The 26203-nt window shown below is 42.1% G+C and overlaps 1 protein-coding gene and 1 long non-coding RNA gene across 7 annotated transcripts in view; one reads left to right on the forward strand and one right to left on the reverse strand.

Annotated features, from left to right (window-relative positions):
• cdin1 (CDAN1 interacting nuclease 1) overlaps window positions 1-26203 on the forward strand; it is a 165146-nt gene that overhangs the window by 127744 nt on the left and 11199 nt on the right. The gene's annotated exons all lie outside the window — the stretch shown is intronic.
• Window positions 4183-26203, reverse strand: part of LOC147109482 (uncharacterized) — an 88246-nt gene continuing 66225 nt past the window's right edge. Inside the window, exons 3-4 of one of the 2 annotated variants that reach the window (XR_015080295.1) lie at window positions 19816-19984; window positions 4183-4619 (exon numbers count right to left, since the gene is read on the reverse strand). This is a non-coding gene — a long non-coding RNA (uncharacterized LOC147109482). The remainder of the gene's footprint in view (window positions 4620-19815; window positions 19985-26203) is intronic. The other variant, XR_015080296.1, reaches the window with a different exon arrangement.

Here is a 26203-nt window from a genome sequence, read left to right on the forward strand (position 1 = left end):
AGGACACTAATTAGGGCAGGGGGTACATTTGTATTTTCTGTGTGTGATTTTCTATATTTGCCTAGAGACAGTTGCTACTAGAAGCATGTTAACAGTTCTTTTGTATGAAGATTTATACTTATGCATCATTATTTCTTTCAATTGAAAGTTCACTGAAAACCGTGGGTTATTACTACCATTACTTTTTAAAGAGAAAACTTAATAGTTTATGTTAATTTTTTTGGATGTAACCTACTGTCTAAATCAAACCAAGAAAATGTGTTTGTGTGCTGGTAGCATGGAATCATTGAAATGTTAAGATTATCTACACAAAATGTCAAAAGAATCATTAAATGAGAACAAAATTATTCCTTGTAATATGACATTTCAAAGGTTTAGGTTTCATTTTGTTCTGTTAAGTACTGTTGCTACAAGCATACTTAAGCTTGTTGAGGGTCAAGGAATCCTGAGTTAGTGACTCATTATGCACATTTATCATGAAAGTAGGCTAAAGTAATAGAAATGCAATGTTTGATTCCAGGAATAGGCAAACTACACCAGTCCATGTTACACTTCAAACATTAAATAACAGCACACTGAATAATTTCTGATTTTTTTTTAATATTGAATGAAAACAGTTAATAGTGCATGCCAACTGACTATATCTTAATTTCTTGAACTTTAAACATGAAATTATAAATACTGTTTAAAATACTGAATTTTGACTTAGAAAGAAGTGTTTGCATTATTTAGTAATAATAAAAATCAATAGGAAACAGAGAGGAAAACCCGTTTAAAAGTTTCTCTTGTGAAATTACAAAAGTGATTAGCATTGTAGTAACAGCAGTTTGACTGGGAAAATCTTTAGGGGGGAAAATTCAGTTGCTTTGTGCCTCCGCTAACGGGGCGCAAAGCAACTAGCGCCCGAGTGAGTCGATGTTTGCGTCGCTCGCGAAATTGACCAGACATTTTACGGCGGCACTAAACACTACTGTCACGATCTCCTGCGCCCGCAGATCGTGATGTCAGAAGAGCGTCCAACGCCACGGGCCGGATATTGAGTGCCGCCCCCTGCCTTACCGCCTGCCGCTAGCAACGACAGGTTGAGGGGAGCGTTTTGCAGTCGGGAAGGGACTGGGGGGGGGCGCTATTTAAAGGCGATCGCTTCCTGCCTTTTTTTGTTGACGACATTTTTGCACCACTCATTCTGAGAGAGAGAGACTTCTGGAAAGATTCAACGCTGTGTGAAGGAGTTTTGGGTACTGAGCAGCACTTTGCAGGTTCATTTTGATTTGACCTTGCATCGATTTAGAAGAGACTATGGAGGCTGCACTCTGAGCTCTTTCCCTGGGCCTCCATTGTTCTTTCCAGCAGCTTTGATCTGGGCCTCCATTGTTCTTTCCAGCAGCTTTGATGTACAGGTCTCTCCAGGCCGAGATTCAAGGCTGCAATGAGCAAGGTGTGGATGGAGAGCAAGATCGACCCTCCCCTTTAAGACCTGGCCGTGCCAGTGTGTCTGTGTTCCATTGCTGACTGACATCACATGAGCTTCGCCAACGCTCTGAGGTAGCGCCTCACTCCTCGGCGTTAGCGCCTTAAGAGAGGTGTGTAGCGCCTGATTTAGTGCTCCAATCACCTCCAGGGGCAATAGAAGCCAAGTTTGCAGTCGGCGGCGATAATTAGCGCCAGGCGCTGAACTTTGCGCCCCAAACGGGGCGATACCTAATTTCCACCCCCCCCCCCCATGCCTTAAATATTTGTGATGTATGGACAATACATCCCCCTTTTTAAAGACTAATGAAGAGTTCTTCAGAAATGTAATTTTTACTTTGGTTAACCTAATCAAATGAGCTGTCACTAACAACTTTTCCTAACTCCCCATTGGCAAAACATTAAGTGTTAGGTCTTTGAGCTTTACTGTGCCTTTATATTACTGTGTGCATTCTGCAATGCTAATGCAGTTCACTATGATCTATATTAGTACTTTCTTGCCCCTTTTGAAGCAAGGCTTTTTTTGCTGAAATATTGTCAGTATTCACATTTACATAGATGACAGCCCAGAAACTGAGCAATGATTTCTGCAATTGCCAAAGTATTCTGAAAACTGATAAAAGCAGGAATATAGCTTTTGATGGATATGGTGTGCATACATGATTTGTGGAACATCTCCTGCTGTCAGAAGCTTGGAATTCGCTGAATATTTTTGTCTGCTTGGAGAACCCAGGATTAACATCATAACCATCTCTTTAGACTTCAGCATTCAAATCTTGCATTTAATAGCTTTTTAAAGTTTTTTTTTCTAAACAGCAATTAGTCTCATTTATTGCAATTTTCTAGTGCCAGAAGTCGCTCATTGAATTGCTGTTTTGTTCATATTTGGCTTTGGCTTTGCTGCATACTCATTAAAGGACCAATTAATGTCACCTTTAGCTGAAGACTATTCATTTTTATTGAGAAAATGACAGTTGCTGCCATGAGTAGTGCAGTGTAATATGCATTAATTGCCCTGTAACACTGGTAATTACAAGTTTTTCAGGGCTCTCGGTTAACTGTCATGTCCAGGCAGGAATGCACCAAAATAGATTACTCATTAAGGAAACCTGTCCTGTTTTCCACTCTGTTCCCAGTGTTAGTTTTAAAAAAAATATATAATTCTGGTTCTTGAACAAATAGTTGCCAAGAGCAATTTCCTGTAACAACTTCCCTCGGATGGGTTTTTCAGCCATCACTTCATACTGCGGTCAGCAAAGAGACAGGGTGCAATTGGTACTGGTGATCGTGACTAAAAGTCAAACAGCAGCAAATAGAGAGGGTTTTTAAAAAATCCAACTTTGATTTAATTCCAGCTATAATAGTGCTCGCATTCATTTTTTTCAGACTTATTACCTGAGAATGGGTTGTGTTGAGGAATGGCAGTGATGTAATTATATTATTTTTGTAAGCTTTAATGACGGTGCATTGTTTATGTGGCTTTATCAAAAAATACAAAGTGTTAATGGCTGTTTTATAGCCAATAATGTTAACGTGCTAGCTTTTTTTCTTCTCTCGTATTTGAATATAACAAAGAAATACTAGCAGAGAGACCTTATCTTTCTGACATCTGTGAAATTCACCAGCAGCAGTCATAGTTTTCTTTTCATCTCTGCATAGTACTGAACTGGCAAATGAAAATCTTTATTTTAACACCTGCTTTAGGCACTCCAATTTTTTTCCCCTTAAATTAATTTTGTCACGGCCTTTCAAATTCTCTTTCACTGATGGGATAATGAAAGTAGAAGGCACAATTTGTGCTGACCAGGTACCAACTGCCAGCACACAGCTGAGCATAGTTAGAAGAGAAGGAGCATCATATCAATGATTTACTCATTACTGTAGTCATTAATACAAAAAGACCTCGGTGTATTTATCTGTTTTTATTGGCATGCATTTATCGAATTGTTTATGACAAGAGTAATTGGGGTAATTTTAGACATTGAAATTACCTGTCAGCTGTATGTAACCACACTCCTTTCCCCTCTGACAAATGGTGACAACTGAGGGACCCATAGCATTACTCATGATGGCTTCTCTAGTGGCAATAAGGACAATAGGGGCCTGGATAATTTGACATGGACAGCCTTCACAACAAGAAGCCAACTAAACGACTGTCAGTGGGGGGAAAGGAGTTGGAAAACTAATGGAGTCCCCCATGGCGCTCTGACAGGGAGATGAGGCAATTTGAACGGAAAGTGAAAGGCCCTCAGTTTGTCAAGTATTTAGGGCTATCAGACAACAGCTAGAGGCTGGAACCTGACAATATATCTGAACTGTGGTAGCAGTTTCATATAGGTCAGTTACATCATAATGACTGCCCCACTTCCAAAGCTTCCACTTTGGTGCCATGCTTCACCCCTGACCAGGCACTGTGATGTTGCACTCATGCACAGTTTTACACAGCAGGGGTAATGGCTAAGGTTGCAAAGAGCCAGAAGAAGCGATGTGTAACTTTAGTTAAAGCGTTATTCAGGCAATAATTTGTGTAATAAATTACCAGAAATTGTGGTTTAGAAGTATTGTCATAAGACTTTTGTTTAATGGACATTAAGATTCACTGGTAATTAAACTGCTGCTGGATGTTAAAGGTACTTCATTTGTGTTTAATCTAAGAATCTTTACATGTCTTACCTGTTTACTGTGTATAATATAAAACATGAACAAATGGAATAAGAATAAAATGTTTATGTAAGCTTCTGGTCACAGACAGTAACAGATCTTTGTCATACATCTTTTCATATAATATACCAGCTATAGAATTTCTTACTACTCAACTGCTAACTATTTTGCTCTAAGCTTGCAATAAGAACAGCAATCTTTAATACTGAATTGTGAATATCATAACACAGTGACATGGAAAACAGTGACAGATGATTGTTAGAAAGAAACAGAACTAAAACCTCCTATAAAATTAAAACCATTGCAATATGTTAAAGATCTATATGAATGTTTATGACAGCACTGGATACCTGGGAATTAAAGCAAAGCAAGAATCTAACTAGACTAGCTCAGATGATGGTTGTAGACCCATTTGTTTGATTCCTGCTTTGTAATCTCTTCGAAGTATCTGTGGTTTTGAGGTAGAGAAAACTGTTCAAATTGGAAATCTGGGGAAAACAAACAGTAGGTGGATCAGTATCTGAAAGAGAAAGGAAGGCTAATATCTCTGGTTTAACCCTAATTCAACTGTACATTTCCAACAGTTTATGTTTTTATTTATTATTCTGTAACTACTTGACTTCTGATTGTGATTCAAGAGTCTTGGGATATTTTACTACGTTAAAGGCGCTATATAAATGCAAGTTGTTGTTGATTTGAAACATCAAAAATTAGAACAAATACTGTCAATGTAAAGGATTTATCCCTTGCAATGCTCTATGTGCTGTGGTATTTAAATTACTCTTCTATAAATAATAACCTTGTATCTAAAGATTTCGTATTGCCCCCAGTAGATTGACTTTTCGGGAGAGTATATGTGCTCTGGTGACATGCATTGGGTGTTGTCGCCAAAGTTGTCTGTTAAGCAGAATGGTCAAAATCCCTTTATAGTCTAATTATTCTGTGTTCACAGTTAACCAACAGTAAAACTGACAGGAGCACTTAATAGGCCATTCAGAATTAAGTACTGGTTCAAAAATGTAATGTGGGAGATGTAATAAAGGTATATATGTAAGCATCTTTCCCAGAAAGTAACATTTCTCTGGTTCAACCAGAATGATTTGGTTGTTTTTTTTTTTAATTAATGTGTAAAAATGCTATTGTACCTGACGCTCAAATTTCTCTGCACCAAAATAAAATACCAACAAAAGATTGGAATAATTGTTAATGACTGGCTTGTCATTTCATTTTTATTTTATTTTGAAGCATTTAGCTTGTAACATAAAACCTTGCTAATTTATTTCTGGGCCCAATTTTCCAGACACTGTATACACACACACACACACACACACACACACACACACACACACACACACACACACATCTAATAAATGACATAGGTCTTCAAGAGACCTACAGCATCTTTTTCTAAAAGAGCTCAATCAGCCATGAAATGGGTAATTGAACATTTGTTTCCACAGCAAATTCCTAAAAATACACTGAAATTGCATTTATTTAGCAGCAGCTAAAAATGTTAACTGCACACATGAAATACATCCACAAATGCTGATAATATCTGGCTAACATCTCCCCCAGTTTGTTGTAATAATATCCTGGAGCACTACTGATCCTTGCAATGCACTTCATTTCTAAATGATGGTTTGTATTAGTTAGAGGCACGTGTTACTGATTTGAGCCAAGCATTTTCACTCCAGTTTACCAGAATGCCAGCCTGGCACGAACAAGGTCTTGGCTAGGTCAATGCTTGGGATAAACATCTTTCTAAATCTTACCCATGTGAAATCTAGGATAGCTTAGGTCAGGTCAGTTGGCTGATGGCATGTAGTTTTCTCAGCCAGTGATTGGATTAGCAAAGCATTTGTCAACTAAACAGAGACTAGTACTTGACCTACGTTACTCCATGTTTGACTGTTCCTGAAGTCAAAATCTGTATTTACTGCTATTTGTTGAGTGCTGTATAAGCACTGGTGTTGATTAAACGAAAGGTTAGAAAAGATCTCTAAATAAATTGAAGCCAGATTTGAAGGGAATTAGCATGGCTAGTGATGTTTTGACCTGTCTCAGAAGAAGGAAATGGCAAAGTGTGTATTAGAGAGCTACTGCTGTCCTCTAATGGATCAATAATTATAGCTGAAGCTGTTGGTTCATCTAAATCAGAGTAGTGGGCGGAGGAAGCCCCCTGATGCCAGCCCAGACCAGTCCCACAGCCCTGCCTGCCAGCACCAGGTAATTTTACAAATTACCTCTACCAATGATGATGGGTGTTTGTTAGGGTTGAACATTAGAGACAAGCAGTTAGTGGCTACAGAAAGATTGCAGCCTAGAACCACTGTTCAGATCACAGTTCGACTATTTTCATGTGGGGAAGGAAGAGGGGTGATGTTAGTGAAAGATGTTTGTATTCTTTTTGTGACACATAATTGAAACCAGAAGGAATATGTGGTAGTGGAAAGGTGAACTGGCTGTAAGCTGTTTTGGCCACAATTTGAATGGTGACTGAATTCAGTCTGAACAATAATCACTGTTATTACCATGTAACAGCTGTAATGAAAGCCAATTTCTTCAAAAAGATTTGTTTTGAATAGGATTCTCTCCAGTGCACTAAAATAACATCTCCTGTTTCTGTAAGTTTTTTTTAAAACATCGATATTTGACTATATCCAATCCAATGTTGCATTATTGTAATTTAAGTTAGTTGCTTTTGGCATGACCAACTCTGTTCTATCATCATTTATAAATTGAGCATTAGTTGCCATTTTCCTTTTAACAGTTATATTTGAAGCTCCAATTTTCCAAGACACAGCAGTTTTACTTTAAGAACAATATTTTGTTCAATTAAAACAGATTTTTCTTGTGGTTTTATATTTAAATCAGTTATACCACTTCATCTAAAGTACTAAATGTGAACAGTGGAAGGCCTTGATAAATGAGCACTTTATATTGTACTATCAAATTTCAATAATTAGTATGTTACTATGCAATTGTGAATGCGACATTCTGATTCTGTTAGTTATTCTTGGTTTCTGTGTCTCCGTCTGTTTGTCGAGGACCACTAAATTCGTAACCTGAATAAATTTATAATGCCTTTTTATGATTTAACTTAACTTGCTAATTGATATTTTATTGGCTACAGACCATCCTGGAAGCTATCTGCATAAATCATATATAGCAATTGCCCATTAATAATATGAAAATCCAAATCATGAGTTTACCAAACTTTGATCAGTTCCTTCCATCAGATTTCTGGCTCCTTTCAAAAGTGCATGTCAGAAATTGTACCCATGTTCTAAAAGTACCAAATTGTTTCCTTAACGATTTAAACTTTTGTTAGAAATGATCACTTGTTTTCAGACCATGATTACCTATTGAAAATGCTTGTGTTGAAATCTGTGTATCTTGCCATATGTTGATGTGCAATGAATTCATCGTAACAAATTTGGCAAATAAATCTTTGCATGCCAAACTGCCCCAAAACAAATCTGATTTTAATTGTTTTTAAAAACCGACGTGGGAGATATAAAGTGATAAGTAAGCATCTTTCACACAAAGTTAAAAATGATAAATGCATCATTCGGTTTTACTCAGATCAGGTTTTGCATACTTTACAAATGCATGTATGCCTCCTTTTAGGACTCAGTACACAGTTGCTGCTTAATGGTAAATGTCAGTTCATTTACTCTGCCTTACTGCCTACAACTACTATGTGCACATTCTGAGCTCCAAACTGAGTTTTTATTTTCATTGGGGTTTGTGTGTTTTATTTCCTCCATGGCACTATTTCCAGCCTTTTTGAGACTTAGAACCATAGAAGTTTTCACCACAGAAGAAGGCCATTTGACCAATCATATCTGAGCTAGCTCTTCACTGGAGTAATCCTGATTTTTGTCAGAAGCAGTATGAAAAAGACTTAATCTGGTTTTCATCAGGTCTCAACCTGCCTTTATCATTCCAACAATGAAAAAGGCAGTAGTGATTGAGACTTTGCATTCCTCTGGAGTTTTACATTTCCCTGCCTTCCAGGGTGAATCTTTGACCTGGAGCCCAGAAGACCGAGTCAATCCTCTTGGACCTTTTTGGGTTGCCACATGCCATGATTTTGAGCTTTTCAGCAGTTATGGGAATATGGCACAGCTTACAACTGGTACCCTGTACCTTCTAGGTTTTGCAATGACCAATGTTTCCTCAGGGTGCTAAAATTAATGTTGCTCTATCGGTGCAATGTATTGGTAACCTCAGAAGGCGGGTTCGGAGGCGGGTCCGCTGTCAAAATCGAAATGATTGACCAGGTTCGGAGCCTGCTCCAAACCCGCCTCCATGTAAGTTTCCAAAGTGTCGGGTCTGCGATTTCAAAACGGACCTGACATCCAAGTGGCAGGGGAGGCATTTAAGATAGTTAAATGCTTATTAAACGCTTGTTAACTACTATTTTGCCAGCCTATTTTCTATTTTACCACTTTTTTAACAAAGTTCACGTCGTTCGGAGATCACGTCTGGTAAATAGGTCGGATTCTCTATGTCTCCCCATTGCTGTGAATAGGTGACAGCTGCAAAAGTGGTATGAAAGCTACCATTTCACAGCTGGTCACTCTCCAATGTCAGAAGCTTGAGCCTTCAGGACTTTGGTTTGAAAGTGTTTGGAGTAAACTCTCTATCCACTGTCACCTCCTTGGAGCAAGCTCTCACCATTGACAGATCACTTCTGTCATCTCAACTTCAGCAACATCGGGGCCCTTGAAAAAATCTCACCTTGGTCTTCTGAATCCTTCCATGATCAGCCCCAGCAGCGACCTATAAAAGGTAAGCCCGAGGCACGGGTAGGCCTCAGAGCGTACCAATCTCGGAGGGAGCGAAGTAAAAAGTAATCGAGGTGTGACATCACCACAAAGCAGGTAGGTGATTGGTTGGGAGTATTTCTCTCTCTTTAAAACTTTAACTCTGTGGTTTATAGTTTTTAAGGTCTCTGTGGTGTAGCAGGGACAGTTTGTAAACCAGGGCCCTTAAATATATCATTTAACTGTAGTGAAATTGGTGGGATTCATTTGTTTAATTTAATTGCAATTAATTAAAGGGTAAGTCATGGCAGGACAGCCCGGTGCCGTGGTATGCTCCTCCTGCGCTATGTGGGAACTCAGGGACACTTCCTGTGTCCCTGACAACCATGTGTGCAGGAAGTGTGTCCAGCTGCAGCTACTGGCAGACCGCATTACAGTGCTGGAGCAGCGATTGGATACATACTGGACCATTCGCGATGCTGAGGACGTCGTGAATAGCACGTTTGATCAGTTGGTCACACCGCAGGTAAAGTTGGCACAGGCAGAGAGGGAACGGGTGACCAACAGGCAGAGTAGTAGGTGCAGGCAGGTAGTGCAGGGGTCCCCTGTGGCCATCCCCCTCTCAAACAGATACACCGCTTTGGATACTGATGGGGAAGATGGCTTACCAGGGGAAGGTAGCAGGAGCCAACTTCCTGGCGCCAGGGGTGGTTCTGCTGCACAGGATGGGAGGAAAAAGACTGGGAGAGCTACAGTGATAGGGGATTCTATTGTAAGGGGAATAGATAGGCGTTTCTACGGCCGCAAACAAGACTCCAGGATGGTGTGTTGCCTCCCTGGTGCAAGGGTCAAGGATGTCTCAGAGCGGCTGCAGAACATTTTGGAAGGGGAGGGTGAACAGCCAGTTGTCGTGGTGCATATAGGTACCAACGATACAGGTAAAAACCGGGATGAGGTCCTAAAAGCTGAATATAGGGAGTTAGGAGGTAAATTAAAAAATAGGGCCTCAAAGGTAGTAATCTCAGGATTGCTCCCAGTGCCACATGCTAGTCAGAATAGAAATAGAAAGATATTTCAGGTTAATACGTGGCTAGAGGAATGGTGCAAGGGGGAGGGATTCAAATTTCTGGGACATTGGAACCGGTTCTGGGGGAGGTGGGACCAGTACAAAACGGACGGTTTGCACCTGGGTAGGGCCGGGACCGATGTCCTAGGGGGAGTGTTTGCTAATGCTCTGGAGGAGGGTTTAAACTAAAATGGCAGGGGGGTTGGGAACCTGAGCGGAGAGACAGAGGAAAGGGAAACAAGGATAAAAGCAAAAGATAGGAAGGAGAAAAACAAAAGTGGCAGGCACAGAAATCAAGGATTTAAATCAAACATGGCCACAGTAAATAATAATTCTAAAAGATCTAAGAGCATTAAAAAAACAAGCCTGAAGGCTTTGTGTCTTAATGCAAGGAGCATTCGTAATAAGGTGGATGAATTAGCTGCGCAAATAGAGGTAAACTAATATGATATGATTGGGATTACGGAAACATTGCTCCAGGGTGGCCAAGGCTGGGAACTCAATATCCCGGGATATTCAATATTCAGGAAAGATAGGCAAAAAGGAAAAGGAGGTGGGGTAGCATTGCTAGTTAAAGAGGGGATTAACACAATTGAAAGGAAGGATATTAGCTCTGATGATGTGGAATCTGTATGGGTAGAACTGAAAAATACCAAGGGGCAGAAAACGTTAGTGGGAGTGGTATATAGACCTCCAAACAGTAATGCGGAGGTCGGGGATGGCATCAAACGGGAAATTAGAGAAGCGTGCAATAAGGGCACAGCAGTTATCATGGGTGACTTTAATCTACATATAGATTGGGCTAACCAAATTAGTAACAATACTGTGGAGGAGGAATTCCTGGAGTGTATATGGGATGGTTTCCTGAACCAATATGTCGAGGAACCAACTGGAGATCAGGCCATCTTAGACTGGGTATTATGTAATGAGACAGGATTAATTAGCAATCTTGTTGTGCGAGGCCCCTTTGGTCAGAGCGATCATAATATAGAATTCTTCATTAAGATGGAGAGTGAAACAGTTGACTCGGAGACTAGGGTCCTGAATTTAAATGAGACTACGATGGTATGAGGCGCGAGTTGGGTAGGATTGATTGGGGAATGACACTCAAAGGGTTGACGGTGGATGGGCAATGGCAAACATTCAAAGATCGCATGGATGAACTACAAAATTTGTTCATCCGAATTTGGCATAAAAATAAAACAAAAAAGGTGACTCAACCGTGGCTAACAAGGGAAATTAGGGATAGCATAGCATAAGATCCAAGGAGAGGACATATAAATTGGCCAGAAAAAGCAGTAAACCTGAGGATTGGGAGCAGTTTAGGATTTGACAAAGGGATTAATTAAAAGGGGGAAAATAGAGTATGAGAGTAAGCTTTCAGGGATCATAAAAACTGACTGTAAAAGCTTTTATAGATATGTAAAGAGAAAAAGATTGGTGAAGTCAAGCGTAGGTCCCTTGCAGTCAGAATCGGGGGAATTTATAATGGGGAACAAAGAAATGGCAGACCAATTAAATACATACTTTGGTTCTGTCTTCACAAAGGAGGACACAAATAACCTCCCAAAGATGTCGGGGAACATAGGGTCTAATGACAGGGAGGAACTGATAGAAATCAGTATTTGTAGGGAAATGGTGTTAGGGAAATTGATGGGATTGAGGGCTGATAAATCACCAGGGCCTGATAATCTACATCCTAGGGTACTTAAGGAAGTGGCCCTAGAAATAGTAGATGCATTGCGGGTCATCTTCCAAAATTCGATAGACTCTGGAACACTACCCATGGATTGGCGGGTAGCTAATGTTACCCCACTATTCAAAAAGGGTGGTAGAGAGAAAACGGGGAATTACAGACCGGTAAGCCTGACATCAGTAGTGGGGAAAATGCTAGAGTCCATTATAAAGGATGTAATAGCAGAACACTTGGGGAAAAAAGTGACCGGATCGGACAAAGTCAACATGGATTTACAAAAGGTAAATCGTGCTTGACTAATCTACTGGAATTTTTTGAGGATGTAACTGGTAAAATAGATAAGGGAGAACCAGTGGATGTGGTGTATTTGGATTTTCAAAAGGCTTTCGATAAGGTCCCGCATAAGAGATTAGCGTGTAAAGTTAAGGCACATGGGATTGGGGGCAAGGTATTGACTTGGATAGAGAACAGGTTGGCAGACGGAAAGCAAAGAGTTGGAATAAATGGCTCTCTTTCCGAGTGGCAGGCAGTGACTAGTGGGGTACCGCAGGGATCGGTCCTTGGACCCCAGCTATTCACAATATATATTAATGATCTGGATGAGGGAACTAGATGTAATATCTCCAAGTTTGCAGACGACACAAAGCTGGGTGGGCGTGTGTGCTGTGAGGAGGATACCGAGAAACTCCAGTATGATTTGGACAGGTTGGGTAATTGGGCAGAAGCATGGCAGATGCAATATAACGTGGATAAATGCGAGGTTATCCACTTTGGTGTCAAAAACAGGAAGGCAGATTATTATCTGAATGGCAATAGATTGGGAGAAGGGGAAGTGCAACGAGACCTGGGCATCCTTGTGCACCAGTCGCTGAAAGTAAGCATGCAGGTGCAGCAGGTGGTTAAGAAGGCAAATGGTATGTTGACCTTCGTAGCGAGAGGCTTTGAGTACAGGAACAAGGATGTCTTGCTGCAGTTGTACAGGGTCTTGGTGAGACCACACCTTGAGTATTGTGTGCAGTTTTGGTCGCCTTATCTGAGGAAGGATGTTCTTGCTATGGAAGGAGTGCAGCGAAGATTCACGAGGCTGATACCTGGGATGGCAGGAATGACGTATGAGGAGAGATTGGGTCGATTGGGCTTGTACTCGCTGGAGTTTAGAAGAATGAGAGGGGATCTCATTGAAACTAATAAAATTCTAACAGGACTAGACAGACTAGATACTGGAAGGATGTTCCCGATGGTCGGGGAGTCCAGAACCAGGGGTCACAGTCTAAGGATAAGGGGTAAGCCATTTAGGACAGAGATGAGGAGGAATTTCTTCACCCAGAGAGTGGTGAACCTGTGGAATTCTCTACCAAAGAAGGCAGTAGAGGCCAATTCATTAAATATATTCAAGAAGGAGTTGGATATATTTCTTAAGGCTAGGGGGATCAAGGGATATGGAGAGAAGGCAGGAACAGGGTACTGAATTTGGACGATCATCCATGATGTCATTGAATGGCGGAGCAGGCTCGAGGGGCCGAATGGCCTACTCCTGCTCCTATCTTCTATGTTTCTATTACCAACAACAGCACAAACCTTCTCCGCAATCACCTGATGTTGCACAGGACACAGGGCATCAGCACCCGACAACATTGCTGCCCGGGAGGCCAGCGATGGCATCACCAGGGCCAGATTTACTTCACTTGACGCTGTACATCCTGGCTGCCACATGATGCGCCAGGTTGACACCACCCCATACCAGCACCATAAAGCATCCCTACAATGTCCAAGCCATTCCTTTCACACTCATCACAATTGGGGGGGCGGGGGGAAGAGTTATGTCTCAACATTCACTGGAACTCACTAAGCACAGATCTGTCCAATAAGGTAAAGTGTTGAAAATATAGATTTCAATGTTTGACAACACATTAACAGAAACTTCACATGAACATTGGCTAAAGCACCGAAGTGCCTATCCTTATGTGTTGTTAGTTCGTATGCTTGCAGTTGGATGAGGGTGAGTGTGAGGGGTGGCTAGTGAGATGGGGAAGTGATAATGTAGATAGAGAGGGTTGGGTGGAGGTGTTAGGTAAGTAAATTGGTGTGAGTAAAGATGTACAGGAGTAGGGTAGGGAAGGCAGAGTGATGTGGATGTGATGAGTGGCACAGCAGGATGAGGTTGTGTGGCTTAGCATTAACGTTTCGTTATCTACTCAGATCATTGAACGGTTTGCAACACTGCAGCCTGGGCCTCCTGCTTGTGTCCTCCTGTGCAACGTGCAACCAGGCTGCGTTGATCTCCTGGGAAGGTCTCTTCTGCCCATGGGAGGATAGTAACAATTTTTCCTTCAGGTACCTATCCAATTTCCTTTTGAAAGCCACAATTGAATCTGCCTCCACCACCCTTTCAGGCAGTGAATTCCAGATCCTAACCACTCGCTGCGTAAAAAGTTTTTCCTCATGTCACTTTGGTTCTTCTGCCAATCACCTTAAATCTGGCTCTTGACCCTTCTGCCAATTGGAACAGTTTCTCTCTATCTATTCTGTCTAGACCCCTCATGATTTTGAACACCTCTATCAAATCTCTCAACCTTCTCTGCTCTAAGGAGAACAACCCCAGCTTCTCCAGTCTATCCACGTAACTGAAGTCCCTCATCCCTGGAACCATTTTTGTAAATCTTTGCTGCACCCTCTCTAAGGCCTTCACATGCTTCCTAAAGTGCGGTGCCCAGAATTGGACACAATACTCCAGTTCAAGCTGAACCAGTGTTTTATAAAGGTTCAACATAACTTCCTTGTTTTTGTACTCTACGGGCTGGATTTTGTCAATGGGGAGCTTTTGGAGGCGGGACTCCCACATTTTGGGTGTTAGTCCCGCCTCCATCGACTTGTGGCCAACCCACGCTATTTTCCCTTGATTGACCTTGTTAAGCCCGCCCAGCGGGCTTAGCAGGCCAATTAAGGGAAAGCCAGTTACAGGTGACATCAGCGAGTGCCGTTTCATCTGTCAAGAGCTTTTGACAGATGAAATGTCATCGTTTGACAGCTCTGAAGCTGCCACTGTCCCTTTTATTCCATGGGCTTCTACTTTGCTGGCAAGCCTATTATGTGGCACTTTATCAAACGCCTTTTATAAGTCCATGTACACCACATCAACCGCATTGCCCTCATCAACCCTCTCTGTTACCTCATCAAAAAACTCAAATCAAGTTAGTTAAACACGATTTACCTTTAACAAATCTGCTGGCTTTCCTTAATGAATCCACACTTATCCAAGAGGCTCAGAGGACCACTTAAACATGCTATGTGGGATGAAATCACTTCTGCTATCCAGTCTGGTCATGAAGATTATATGCTAAATTCTGCCTATGGAACAAATTACTATTTCTGGCCACCCCTTTACTAAGGTCAGCAATCTTTTCATTTCCCCTGTTCTCAGGTTCTGTAGGTCTTCCTGAAATTCAGGTACCAAAGGCCAGTTGTCATACAGATTGTTGTCTGGTGAGCCAGAGAACCATGACTGGAGATTTTGGAACCCACAATATGACCGTGGTACCTTCCCGAGAAGGCAGATCTTTCCCTGAAACTAACCCAAATCATTTGGCATAGTCAGCTTGGCTGCTGACGGAGCTTGATGAATTGATTTGGATTCCTCAAGTTTTCTTATTAACACAAACACTTTAATGCATGTGCTTTGCGGAGGTTAAATCTTTACCAGGCTAAGCTCATTGTGTGTGTGTTGTCTTATTTGTAATATTGCTATTTTTATGGTGCTTTGCACCCCTTTTCTTAGTGACATACAATGGCTCCTGATACCCCAATGTCTCAAATTTAAAATTCTGATCCTTGTGTTTAAATCCTTTCATGGTCTTGCCCATCCTTATCTCTGTAACTCCCTCCAGGCCGACAACCCTCTGAGAACTGGATTCTTCCAACTCTGTCCTCTTTTAAGAAAATAAGATATAAGAGCAGGAGTAGGCCATCTGGCTCCTCAAGCCTGCTCCACCATTCATTAAGATCATGGCTGATCTGATTTTCTACATCAACTCCACTTTCCCGCCATATCCCTTGATTCCCTTATTGTCCAAAAATCTATCGATCTTGGTCTTGAATATACTCACCAACTGAGCATCCACAGCCCTCTGGGGTAGAGAATTCCAAAGATTCACAAACATTTGAGTGAACAAATTTCTCCACCTCTCATTCTTCTAAACTCCAGAGAATATAGGCCCATTCTACTCAATCTCCCCTCAGGACAGCTCTCTCATCCCAGGAATCAATCTAGTGAACCTTTATTGCACCCCTTCTAAGGCAAGTATATCCTTCCTTGGGTAAGGAGACCAAAACTGTACACAGTACTCCAGGCATGGTCTCGCCAAATCCCCCTATATAATTGTAGCAAGACTTCCTTACTCTTATACTCCAACCCCCTTTCACTAAAGCTAACATACCATTTGCCTTCCTAATTGCTTGCTGTACCTGCATGTTAACTCTCTGTGATTCATGTACAAGGACAGCCAAATCCCTCTGAATACCAACATTTACTAGTCTCTCGCAGTTTTAAAAAATATTCTGCTTTTTCATTCTTCCTAGCAAAGTAGATAATTTCAAACTTCTCCATATGATATTCTATCTGCCACCTTCTGGCCCAATCACTTAACCGGTCTATATCCCTTTGCAGCCTCTTTGTGTCCTACTCGCAGCTTACTTTCCCACCTAGCTTTGTATCGATAGCTTGGATATATTACACTTGGATATATATTATGCACCCATTCCCCATGCGCCTCGTCTCCTCCCCCACCCCACCTCAACATCGGCTGTGCCTTCAACTGTCTAGGTCCTACGCTCTGGAATTCCCTCTCTAACCACGCCACCTCTCTCTCCTTCAAGACTTTTCTTAAAACCCACCTCTGTGACCAAACTTTTAGTCATCCCTCCCGATAGCTCCTCCTTTGACTCGGCTTCCATTTTTGTCTGATTACGCTTCTGTGAAGTACCTTGGGATGTTTTTCTACGTTAAAGGCGCTATACAAATGCAAGTTGTTGTCAAAGTAAATGAAGTCAAAGCAATCGGTATCAGTATCAAATACTTGCAGTTCAGAATAACACGGCAATGTGTTGAGTAAAGGTGTCTCTATTCTGCCCCAGTGTTAACCCCAACTTGAACCTCAGGAAAAAAAAAACTACTCCTCCAGTGGAATTTTTTTCCCGTTTTCCACGCAAGCCATCATTATGGGTTTTGTGAATGTGATTCCCAATTTGTGCTGTTTTGTGGACCTGTGCCGATGAGTGACTGGGTTGTGACTGCTCGGGCTGATTGCACATTGGACTGTTGAAGGCAGCAGAGAAAGAAGATGTTGATTCCCAGTCTGAGCTGGATACAAACCTAAGCTCCTCTATGCGGAAGGACAACTGCACCACATAATCGCCAACCACAAACTTCGTGATAGATGGAGTTAACCATTAGTGCACTGAAGTATATTTGTCATATCTTAACCAGTAGATCCTAGAAAGTACAGGTCAACTATCCCTTATCCGCAATTCCGAAATTCGAAAAGCTCTGAAAACCGAAAGTTTTTTCGTGGAGCGTCACTCAGTGGGGAGATACTTAAACGGATAGGAAAATGGTTGAGATTTCTTGTGCTTTAAAATAACTGACCCTTAAATGTTCACAATACTTGTTGTATTCATACTTTGTATAAATTGTTGCACTGAAACATTGTATATTTTTGATGAGTAAATTAGGTAAACAGTAAATCTGACTTTACAATGTTCCCCGTGGGCTGCATTGTTCGATGTGGCTTGTTTCTTTCAATGCGCGGTATTTCCAGTGTAAAAGCTTGAGCAGCTTGCACGGGAGTTTGCAGATTACTGCGTGGCCGTGTGCAACTTTGAGGAAACATTGCTGTTAACTATTTCTTTATAGTAATCTGGTTACCTAGCCAGGTTTGCATCCATCACTAGTGGTGTAGTTGTAGGGTAAACCCGACGGCTGTCTCTTGTCCATTTATAAGCATCATCCGTTCTGAAATCTGAAAAATTCCGAATTCCGAAACACATCTGGCCCCAAGGGTTTCAGATAAGGGATAGTGCACCTGTACTTAGTAGGTTCTGTGTACATTGAACATAATTTGTCTACTGTGCCATGGAGCTATGTTGTCTCGAGCAGTTTTTTTGAGCCTGCTGCCATTTGTGGCTTAAAATATTTAATTAGAAAATACCACCTCCACAGCCAAATAGAAGATTACTTTAAAAATTGAGAAAATCACTGGATGCTGTCCCTTCAAAAATTGTAGCTCACTGCAACCCTGCACACTCCTATCTATCAATAAATAAAGAACAAACTTGCATTTATATAGGGCCTTTCATGACCAAAGGACATCCCAAGACGCTTCACAGTCAATTAAGTAAGTACCTTTTGAAATGTAGTCACTGTTGTACTGTAGTGAAACATGGTTGCCAATCTGTACACAGCAAAGTTCCACAAGTATCATTGAGATTAATGATCAGATAATCTGTTTTGGTGATGTTGGTTGAGGGATATAAATCTTGGCCAGAACACCGGAAAACTTCCCTGCTCTTCGAATAGTGGTGTGGGCTCTTTGGTTTAACGTCTCATCTGAAACAGCACCTCCGACAGTTCATTACTCCCTCAATACTACACTGAAGGGTCAGCATAGATTATGTGCTCAAGTCTCGAGTTGGGCGTGAACCCGCGACCTTCTGACTCAGTGGCGAGAGTGCTGTCACTGAGCCCAGACTGACACTCTGTACTGTGTAAATGATTTTTTTTTTTACCTCCCTCATTTTCTTCTGTTACTGACAATCTTTTATTGCTGTACATTCAAAAAGGTTTATCATTTTGCTTTCTTATAAAAGAAATCCATTGCATGATTCAGCTAGTTTGTGTGCTTTTTCAAAATTTCAGGCACGTTGACTGATCCCTCCAACCAAAAGGTCCCTGGATAGTGATCAGGAGCAGAAACTCTTATGATTTTTCCTTTCCCTAACCTGGGGCACAGATGCCAATTATACCTGTCTCTGCAATGACCAAGGATTGAACCAGCGAGCTTCCTGGCCTGTATGGCTATTACTAAACTGAGCAGTGGATTTAGCTACTGGAAAGGCAGGTTTTCAGCCCGTACTTGACGCAGATGTCTGGAATGAATTCATCCAAAGAGAAAAGTTTTGAATGGTAACATTGCCTCAGCTTACTTAGGTGGTACATCTAGAAGACAGAGATTGAATTAGTCATTGATGCCTCAAGTGCACACATTTTCTGTTATACGGCCACCTGATTAGAGGTACATGAGGTTTAATATAGTGAGTCTGACCAATTTTCTTAATGGTTACCAGAGTTTTTGAAGAACTAGAAGTGGTGGCCTTTCTCTATTGAAGGACTTTAACTTAGACAGTTGGTTCATCCAATTTTTCTCTTGCAGGTATGCAAAGAATACTTCCAGTAAGTTCAGAATAGTCTTCCGGGAGCTGAAGGTTCGCATTTAATTGAGAAATTGAACTTGAGATCTTACAGATATCTGGGCAAATTTTCTTAGAACTTGATTGATTTAAGATCATCTGATAGAATGGCTCACTCTTTCTGGAAGTTGCAAAATGTCAGCAATATGCTGTTTGTGGATCTAGCGTCTTATAGCAGCAGTCATAAATGTTGACATGGTCTGTGTCAATCAGTAATTCTGGTAGTGCATTTCACAGCCTTATAACCCTCTAAGTAAAAAAAAGTTCCTGCTCTCTGTCCTAAATCTCTTGCTCTTAATCTATATCCCCTCATTTTGGAACCCTCATGCGAAATGTCCATTTATACCTACTCTATCTCCCTCCTCTGTCGCTGGTTGCTGGTAAAATACAAATAGAGATCTTTCTTGTTCATGTGCTATATGGTTGTGTTTGCTTGTAGTGAATACATTACTTGTTTCTTTTTACTGGCTAAGTACATGGAGAACAGTTCAACATTCCATGTCTTGTTTTTGTGTTTGCAGTTACAAGATCATACAACTGTGACTTTATAATCTTTCGAAGCCTATTTCAATTAGCTTTATCATGTGCTTTTATGCTGGGAGGGGTAAGAAGCCCAAATAGTTTGAGCTTTTCGAATTTTCACTTGAGAAAGAGGGCATCTATAATTTTCATCATTGTCACTTGCTTACCTCCTGCCTTCTCAAAAGCACACTCCAAAAATTGATGATTTTATATGTGAATCATTTTCCTCCGCATTTCTGAGAGTTATGGATGGCTCTGTTGTCATCCTGCCTAATCATCATCTGGAAGAGGAACTGAAATCCTTATGCCAGTTTTATTTTTGTGCTATTGCCTATTCTGAAAGGAAAATAATGGTGCACAAAAATATGCATTAGACTTTGTTTAAATGGACTTTGCAGATCTCATCCTCTTCCGACTGTATTTTTAGGGATTTTCACAAACCACCTCTGTCAACATTCTACACAGGATTTTTCTTTTTACCGAGGGTCGTTCAATTTTTCTTGTTTCATAAAATAATTAGGGTCCAACATTTATCATGCAGAATGATCCTGTCACTTTTTTTGAAAATATCATAATTTAGCTATTCAACAGTTGGAGAACCCATTATTTTTATTGTTTGGACACTCGGGCAGACTGAATGTTGTAACTCACATGCAACGCTAGCCAGAATTGGTATGATTATCTGCCACAGCTTCAAAAACTCCAAAGACAAATTCAGGAAGGTGGAAACTTATTTTATTCTGCCAAATATATCCCTCTAATTGCGTTGCTTTCCATAGGATAACCTCTTGTCGAAAGCGGAGGATGTTCACAATTAGAATGCAACTTCTCTGACCTCCCAGGATTCCCGCTTGGCACCCAATGAGCTCATTCTTATTCGAGTGGCACATCTCAATGTAGCTCTTGTTTATCTTCAAGCCAATCCTGAAGGAAAGGGACTGTGTTTCTGTCTTCTGCTGCCTCAGGTTGATCTTAACGTATATTATTTCTTTGGGGATAGATTCGAAGATCATCTAACTTAGCTATCCAATTTATTTTTGTTTTAATTTGTTTTAAAACACCATCTACGACCAGCTTAACCATTGGAAAACTGTTATGGGCCTGGGTCATCTTCACCCTGTGTCCCATCAAGGCCAGCTCTTGTTTACAATTAGCAAGAACTTTTTTAAATGATACTTAATTCCAAGATCAACATCTACCGATAGAACTTCCCATAATTATGGCAGCAGTGTTTGTTGAAGTATTCGCTAATGCTATGGCTGAATGGTTTGTGGTACTAGCAGGTAGACTTACAAATCTGGGATCCCAAGGAGCAATGTTGCATTTTAGTACCAAAAAACATTCCCCTCAACACCACAGCACTACCAAAAAACATTCCCCTCAACACCACAGCACTACCAAAAAACATTCCCCTCAACACCACAGCACTACCAAAAAACATTCCCCTCAACACCACAGCACTACCAAAAAACATTCCCCTCAACACCACAGCACTACCAAAAAAACAATTCCCCTCACTTTGATTAACACTGTATGAGCAGTAACCATAGATTTGGTGAGAGTGTAGTCCTTCATTATGATGTAGTCCTTAAATGGTGAGAACCTAAGAACTGTGCAGGAGCAGAGAGGTTTAGTGGGTCCAAATACAGAAATCACTAAAAGCTAGTGGACAGGTACAAAAAATAATTTAAAAGGCTAATGGAATGTTGGCCTTTATCACAAGGGGGCTGGAATACCATAGGGTGGAAGTTATGTTACAGTTACATAAAGCTCTGGTTAGATCCCATTTAGAGTACTCTTCCCCCAAAAATTTCCAAACTGATATTGATAGAGTTTTGTTGGGCAACGGTATTGAAGGATATGGAAACCAGGCGGGTAAATGGAGCTAAGACGTAGGTCAGCCATGATCTAATTGAATGACGGAACAAGCTCAAGGGGCTGAATGGCATACTCCTGTTCCTATTATTTGACTGAAGCAACAATTTTCTCTCTCAGGATGTGTTTTATATTTGCTGGCAGCAGGTGGAATATGTTAGTAGAAAATCAATAATTGGCTTTGTAATGAGTACCATTGCAAATTTCAATTATGGTATATTAATACTCTTTAAAATAATGAGTTCTGTGACTATTCAAAATATTATTCAAAGCTACTGTTTAGTTATCCAGTCTAATGATGCAATTTTTTAAAAATTGTACAAAAGTTTGTGTAGTGTATGTACCTTGAAGAAGGAACTATATTCTGCAGCCCCTGTATACTGCAGTACCAGTAGTGACCACTCCTGTATATAAGCCTGTGTAGTAACTTTGTATAGTAGTTCCAGTTTTGTCTCCATTCAGTAAACACCTGTTATAACCAACTTCTGCAGTCCGTGTCTCAATTACACATGGACATTACACTGGCGACGAACAGATCCGAACTTACCTACAGTTCTGCACCACCTCACAGGGATCCATCCCTGAAGCGAAGTTGTTAGAGGTCGAGGCCAGAAGGAAGAAATCCAAAAAAAACGGGGAAAAAAACAAACAAACAGAAGAAACGGGCGTCGACCGTGGGCAACCGCCCTCTGATTCATCGAATTCGAAGATTTGCAGGAGAGGCTGTCGAGAGCTGGGCTTGGTTATCCAGCCTATGGTGTTCCAGCTAATCGGGCTGGTGGCAGGTAGTACACTGATCCTTCCTGGGCTGCGGCGGGCTAGAGCTCGATCGGGTGGCTTTTCAACGGGGCCGAGCAGCGTTGCCGGGAAGAGGAGAGAGAGAGAGAGGGTGCAGCACACAGGGCGCGGCCGGTGCTACGAAGCCGGGCAGCGTACAGACCCGAGAAGAGGGAGGAAAGTGTCCCATAGGGTCTGCTCTGACGACGGGAACAGTAATTAAAATAAAAGAAATTAGAAGCGCACGAGGAGCTGCAGTTTGCCACGGGGACCGCGGAGAGCGGCGTTGGCAACAGCGCAGGAGGGAAGTGCGTGAAGACCATAGGGCATCGCCATCAAGGCATAAAAACGCCAGCAACACCGCTAGCAGCAGCGGAAAAGACAGAACGCGCGGGAGGCGCCATCTTAATCCAGCGGGGAAGAAGGCAAAGCGCGGGAGGCGCCATTTTGTTCAATCGGGGAAGAAGGCAAAGCGCGGGAGGTGCCATCTTAGATCTCCAAGATGCCGAAGACTGGCAATATCACTGCCTTCGATAATGCAATAGAAGACTGGACCACGTATGTGGAAAGAGTCGAAGTATAATGCAAGGCAAATGAAGTAGCCGATGAGAAAAAGGCATCAGTACTACTAAACTTAATGGGCGCAAGAACGTACGGCCTATTGCGGAACCTGATCACTCCAGTCAAACCGATGGCGAAGAGTTTTAACGAAATTGTTGATATCCTACAGGAACACCTAAATCCTACACTGCTGCTGATAGCAGAAAGATTTAAATTCCACAAGAGAAATCAGCATAAAGATGAGAGCAATGCTGATTACCTTACGGAACTACGCAAACTATCAAAGCACTGCCAGTTCAGAGCAGGACTGGCAGATACCCTACGGGACAAATTTGTCTGTGGACTCCTGAGTGAAGGAACCCAGAAGAGGTTACTCTCAGAGAAAGAGCTGACGTTAGATAAGGCTTTCAGCGTGGCAGTATCGTACGAAGCAGCAGCAAGGGGAGCTGCGGAAATACAGCAAAAGCCACAGGAATACGGCACCCATGAAATGACACGGGGATTTGAAAAATGTTATCGCTGCGGCAGAACAACCCATGACCAGAAGGACTGCTGGTCCAAGGACAAAACATGCAGGCAATGCGGAAAGATGGGACACATTGCACGAGTTTGCAGGTCCGGGAAGAAGACTAACGACAACAAAAAGACTACTAAGGAAAAGTACAGGAAAGTACAAAAGATGACGGACAGTAGTTCCGAAGACCAGAAGAGCGATAGTGAATCTGGGAACAAGAGACTAAGCTGTCTCAAACTACACAACGTAATCACAAAAGAGGATCACCGAACCATTTGGGTCACCCTCATGATAGCAGGGTCCCAAGTCAAAATGGAATTGGATACAGGATCAGCCCTGACCGTCATGAATCGACGAGACTACAAGCGGCTATTCTCACACATACCCTTGAAAGACACATCCATTGTCTTGGAGACATATACGGGGCAGAAAGTATACCCCAGAGGGAAAATAAGGGTGCCTGTCGAATACAACGGCAAGGAAATACAGAAATTGTATCTGTACATACTGCAAGATGGTGGACCACCATTATTGGGACGTGAATGGATCAGAAAGATAAGTTTAGACTGGCACTCCATTCAGGCACTGACGGTGGCTGGTAAAAAGGATGACGACGTCACACCTGGACAATTGTCAAAAATCTTGGCTAACACTAAAGAGGTATTTCAAGAAGAACTGGGAACTCTTAAAGGCGTAACCGCCTCAATAAAAATAGAAGAGAATGCAATTCCCAAGTTTTTCAAAGCAAGACCGGTACCGTATGCAATTCGCCCAGCCGTCGAGGCAGAGCTGGAGAATCTGGAGAATGCAGGTGTGTTAACTAAGGTAGACTGGAGCGAGTGGGCGACACCCATCGTTCCTGTCTTGAAGAAAACGTTAAACAATAAGTCTGAGGAGCCAAGGAAGGTTCGCATCTGTAGGGACTTCAAGGTGACTGAACCCAGTCCTTCACACAGTACAGTATCCTCTTCCGAGGATAGAAAATATTTTCGCCTCACTATCTGGAGGGAAACGTTTTACAAAAATTGACCTAGCGCAAGCATATTTGCAGATGGAGGTTGAAGAATCCTCTAGGAAATATCTCACGATAAACACTCACAAAGGTCTTTACCAGTATAATCGACTGGTATTCGGAGTTGCATCAGCTCCGGCTATATGGCAAAGAGTGATGGAACAAGTCCTGCAAGGGATTCCGGGGACTCAGTGTTACTTGGACGACATCCTAGTGACAGGTGAAAATGACAGTGAACACCTTGCCAGCCTAGACAGGTGCTCACTAGACTAAGAGAACATGGGCTACGAGCCAATCGCCCCAAGTGCGAGTTTTTTAAGAAACAAATATCGTATTGTGGCCACGTGATTGATGAAGAGGGGCTACATAAGTCCCCTGACAAAATTGAAGCGGTAGTTAAGGCTCCAGCGCCTGAAAATGTGTCGCAACTGAGGTCATTCCTCAGATTGGTGAATTACTACCATAAGTTTTTGCCGAATTTGTCCACAATTCTGCACCCACTGAACGCCCTGCTACAAACTTGAGTAGCATGGAAATGGAGCGATGAATGTAAGCGGGCCTTTCAGAAGTGTAAAGGCCTGATCACTTCAAGAGAAGTATTGGCTCACTACAACCCATCACTACCAATAAGACTGGCGTGCGATGCGTCTCCCTACGGCGTTGGAGCGGTACTGTCGCATAAATCCCTTGATGGTTCAGAGAGGCCGATAGCTTTTTGCGTCACGCTCGTTAACTGCAGCCGAGCGTAACTACGCCCAGATTGACAGAGGCCCTCAACCTGGTGTGGGGGTGAAGAAGTTCAATCACTACCTGCACGGACAGAAATTTACTCTACTAACTGATCATCAACCTCTTGTCTCCATTTTCAACCCTAAGAAGGGCGTCCCGATAATGACAGCACAACGGCTACAGAGGTGGTCCCTTTTCCTAGGGGCACACCAATATGACATCGAGCACAAAGGAACTAAACAGCATAGGAATGCTGATGGATTGTCGCGCCTACCGTTGCCGATGGTGGAAGAAGCACCTGCAGTGGATCCTGTGGAGATATTCCACTCGACCATGGTCGAATGTCTACCTGTGACGAATGCAAACATAGAAAAGGAAACACGAAATGACCCGACACTCTCCAGGGTCTATGATTTAACGGTGAAGGGATGGCCAGCACATGGCGAACCACTGTTGCCAGCATTCTCGCCGAGAAGAGAACAGCTGTCAGTGTGCCGAGGAACCTTGATGTGTGGATCCAGAGTAGTAATTCCACCCAAATTGAAGGATAGAGTGCTCAATGAGCTTCATGAGGGTCATCTGGGAGGGGTAAAAATGAAGAACTTAGCCAGAGCGTTTGTGTGGTGGCCAGGAATCGATAGAGAAATCGAAGAGATGACCAAGAGCTGTACAGGATGCCAGAAGGTCCAAAACGCCCCACCACAAGCCCCTCTACATCCATGGGAGTGGCCCTCATCTCCATGGCAAAGGGTACACATTGATTTTGCTGGTCCATTTATGGACTCGATGTTTGTTTTTAATTGCGGTGGATGCACATTCAAAGTGGCCAGAGGTAATAAAAATGTCCTCAACCACCACAGAAAAAACTATCACAGTTTTACGAACCATATTCGCCAGAAATGGGCTGCCTGAACAGATTTGCTCCGACAATGGACCACAGTTTGTGTCTGAAGAGTTCCGGAGGTTCTTAAAGAACAATGGTGTTAAGCATTACACATCCGCCCCATATCATCCAGCCACCAATGGATTGGCTGAGAGGTTCGTTCAAACATTCAAGAAGGCTATCAAGGCAATGTGTAATGAAGAC

The sequence above is a fragment of the Somniosus microcephalus genome, chromosome 12 (assembly GCF_052327205.1).
Source record: "Somniosus microcephalus isolate GS21.2 chromosome 12, FLI_Smic_1.0, whole genome shotgun sequence".
NCBI classification, from domain to species: Eukaryota; Metazoa; Chordata; class Chondrichthyes; order Squaliformes; family Somniosidae; genus Somniosus; species Somniosus microcephalus.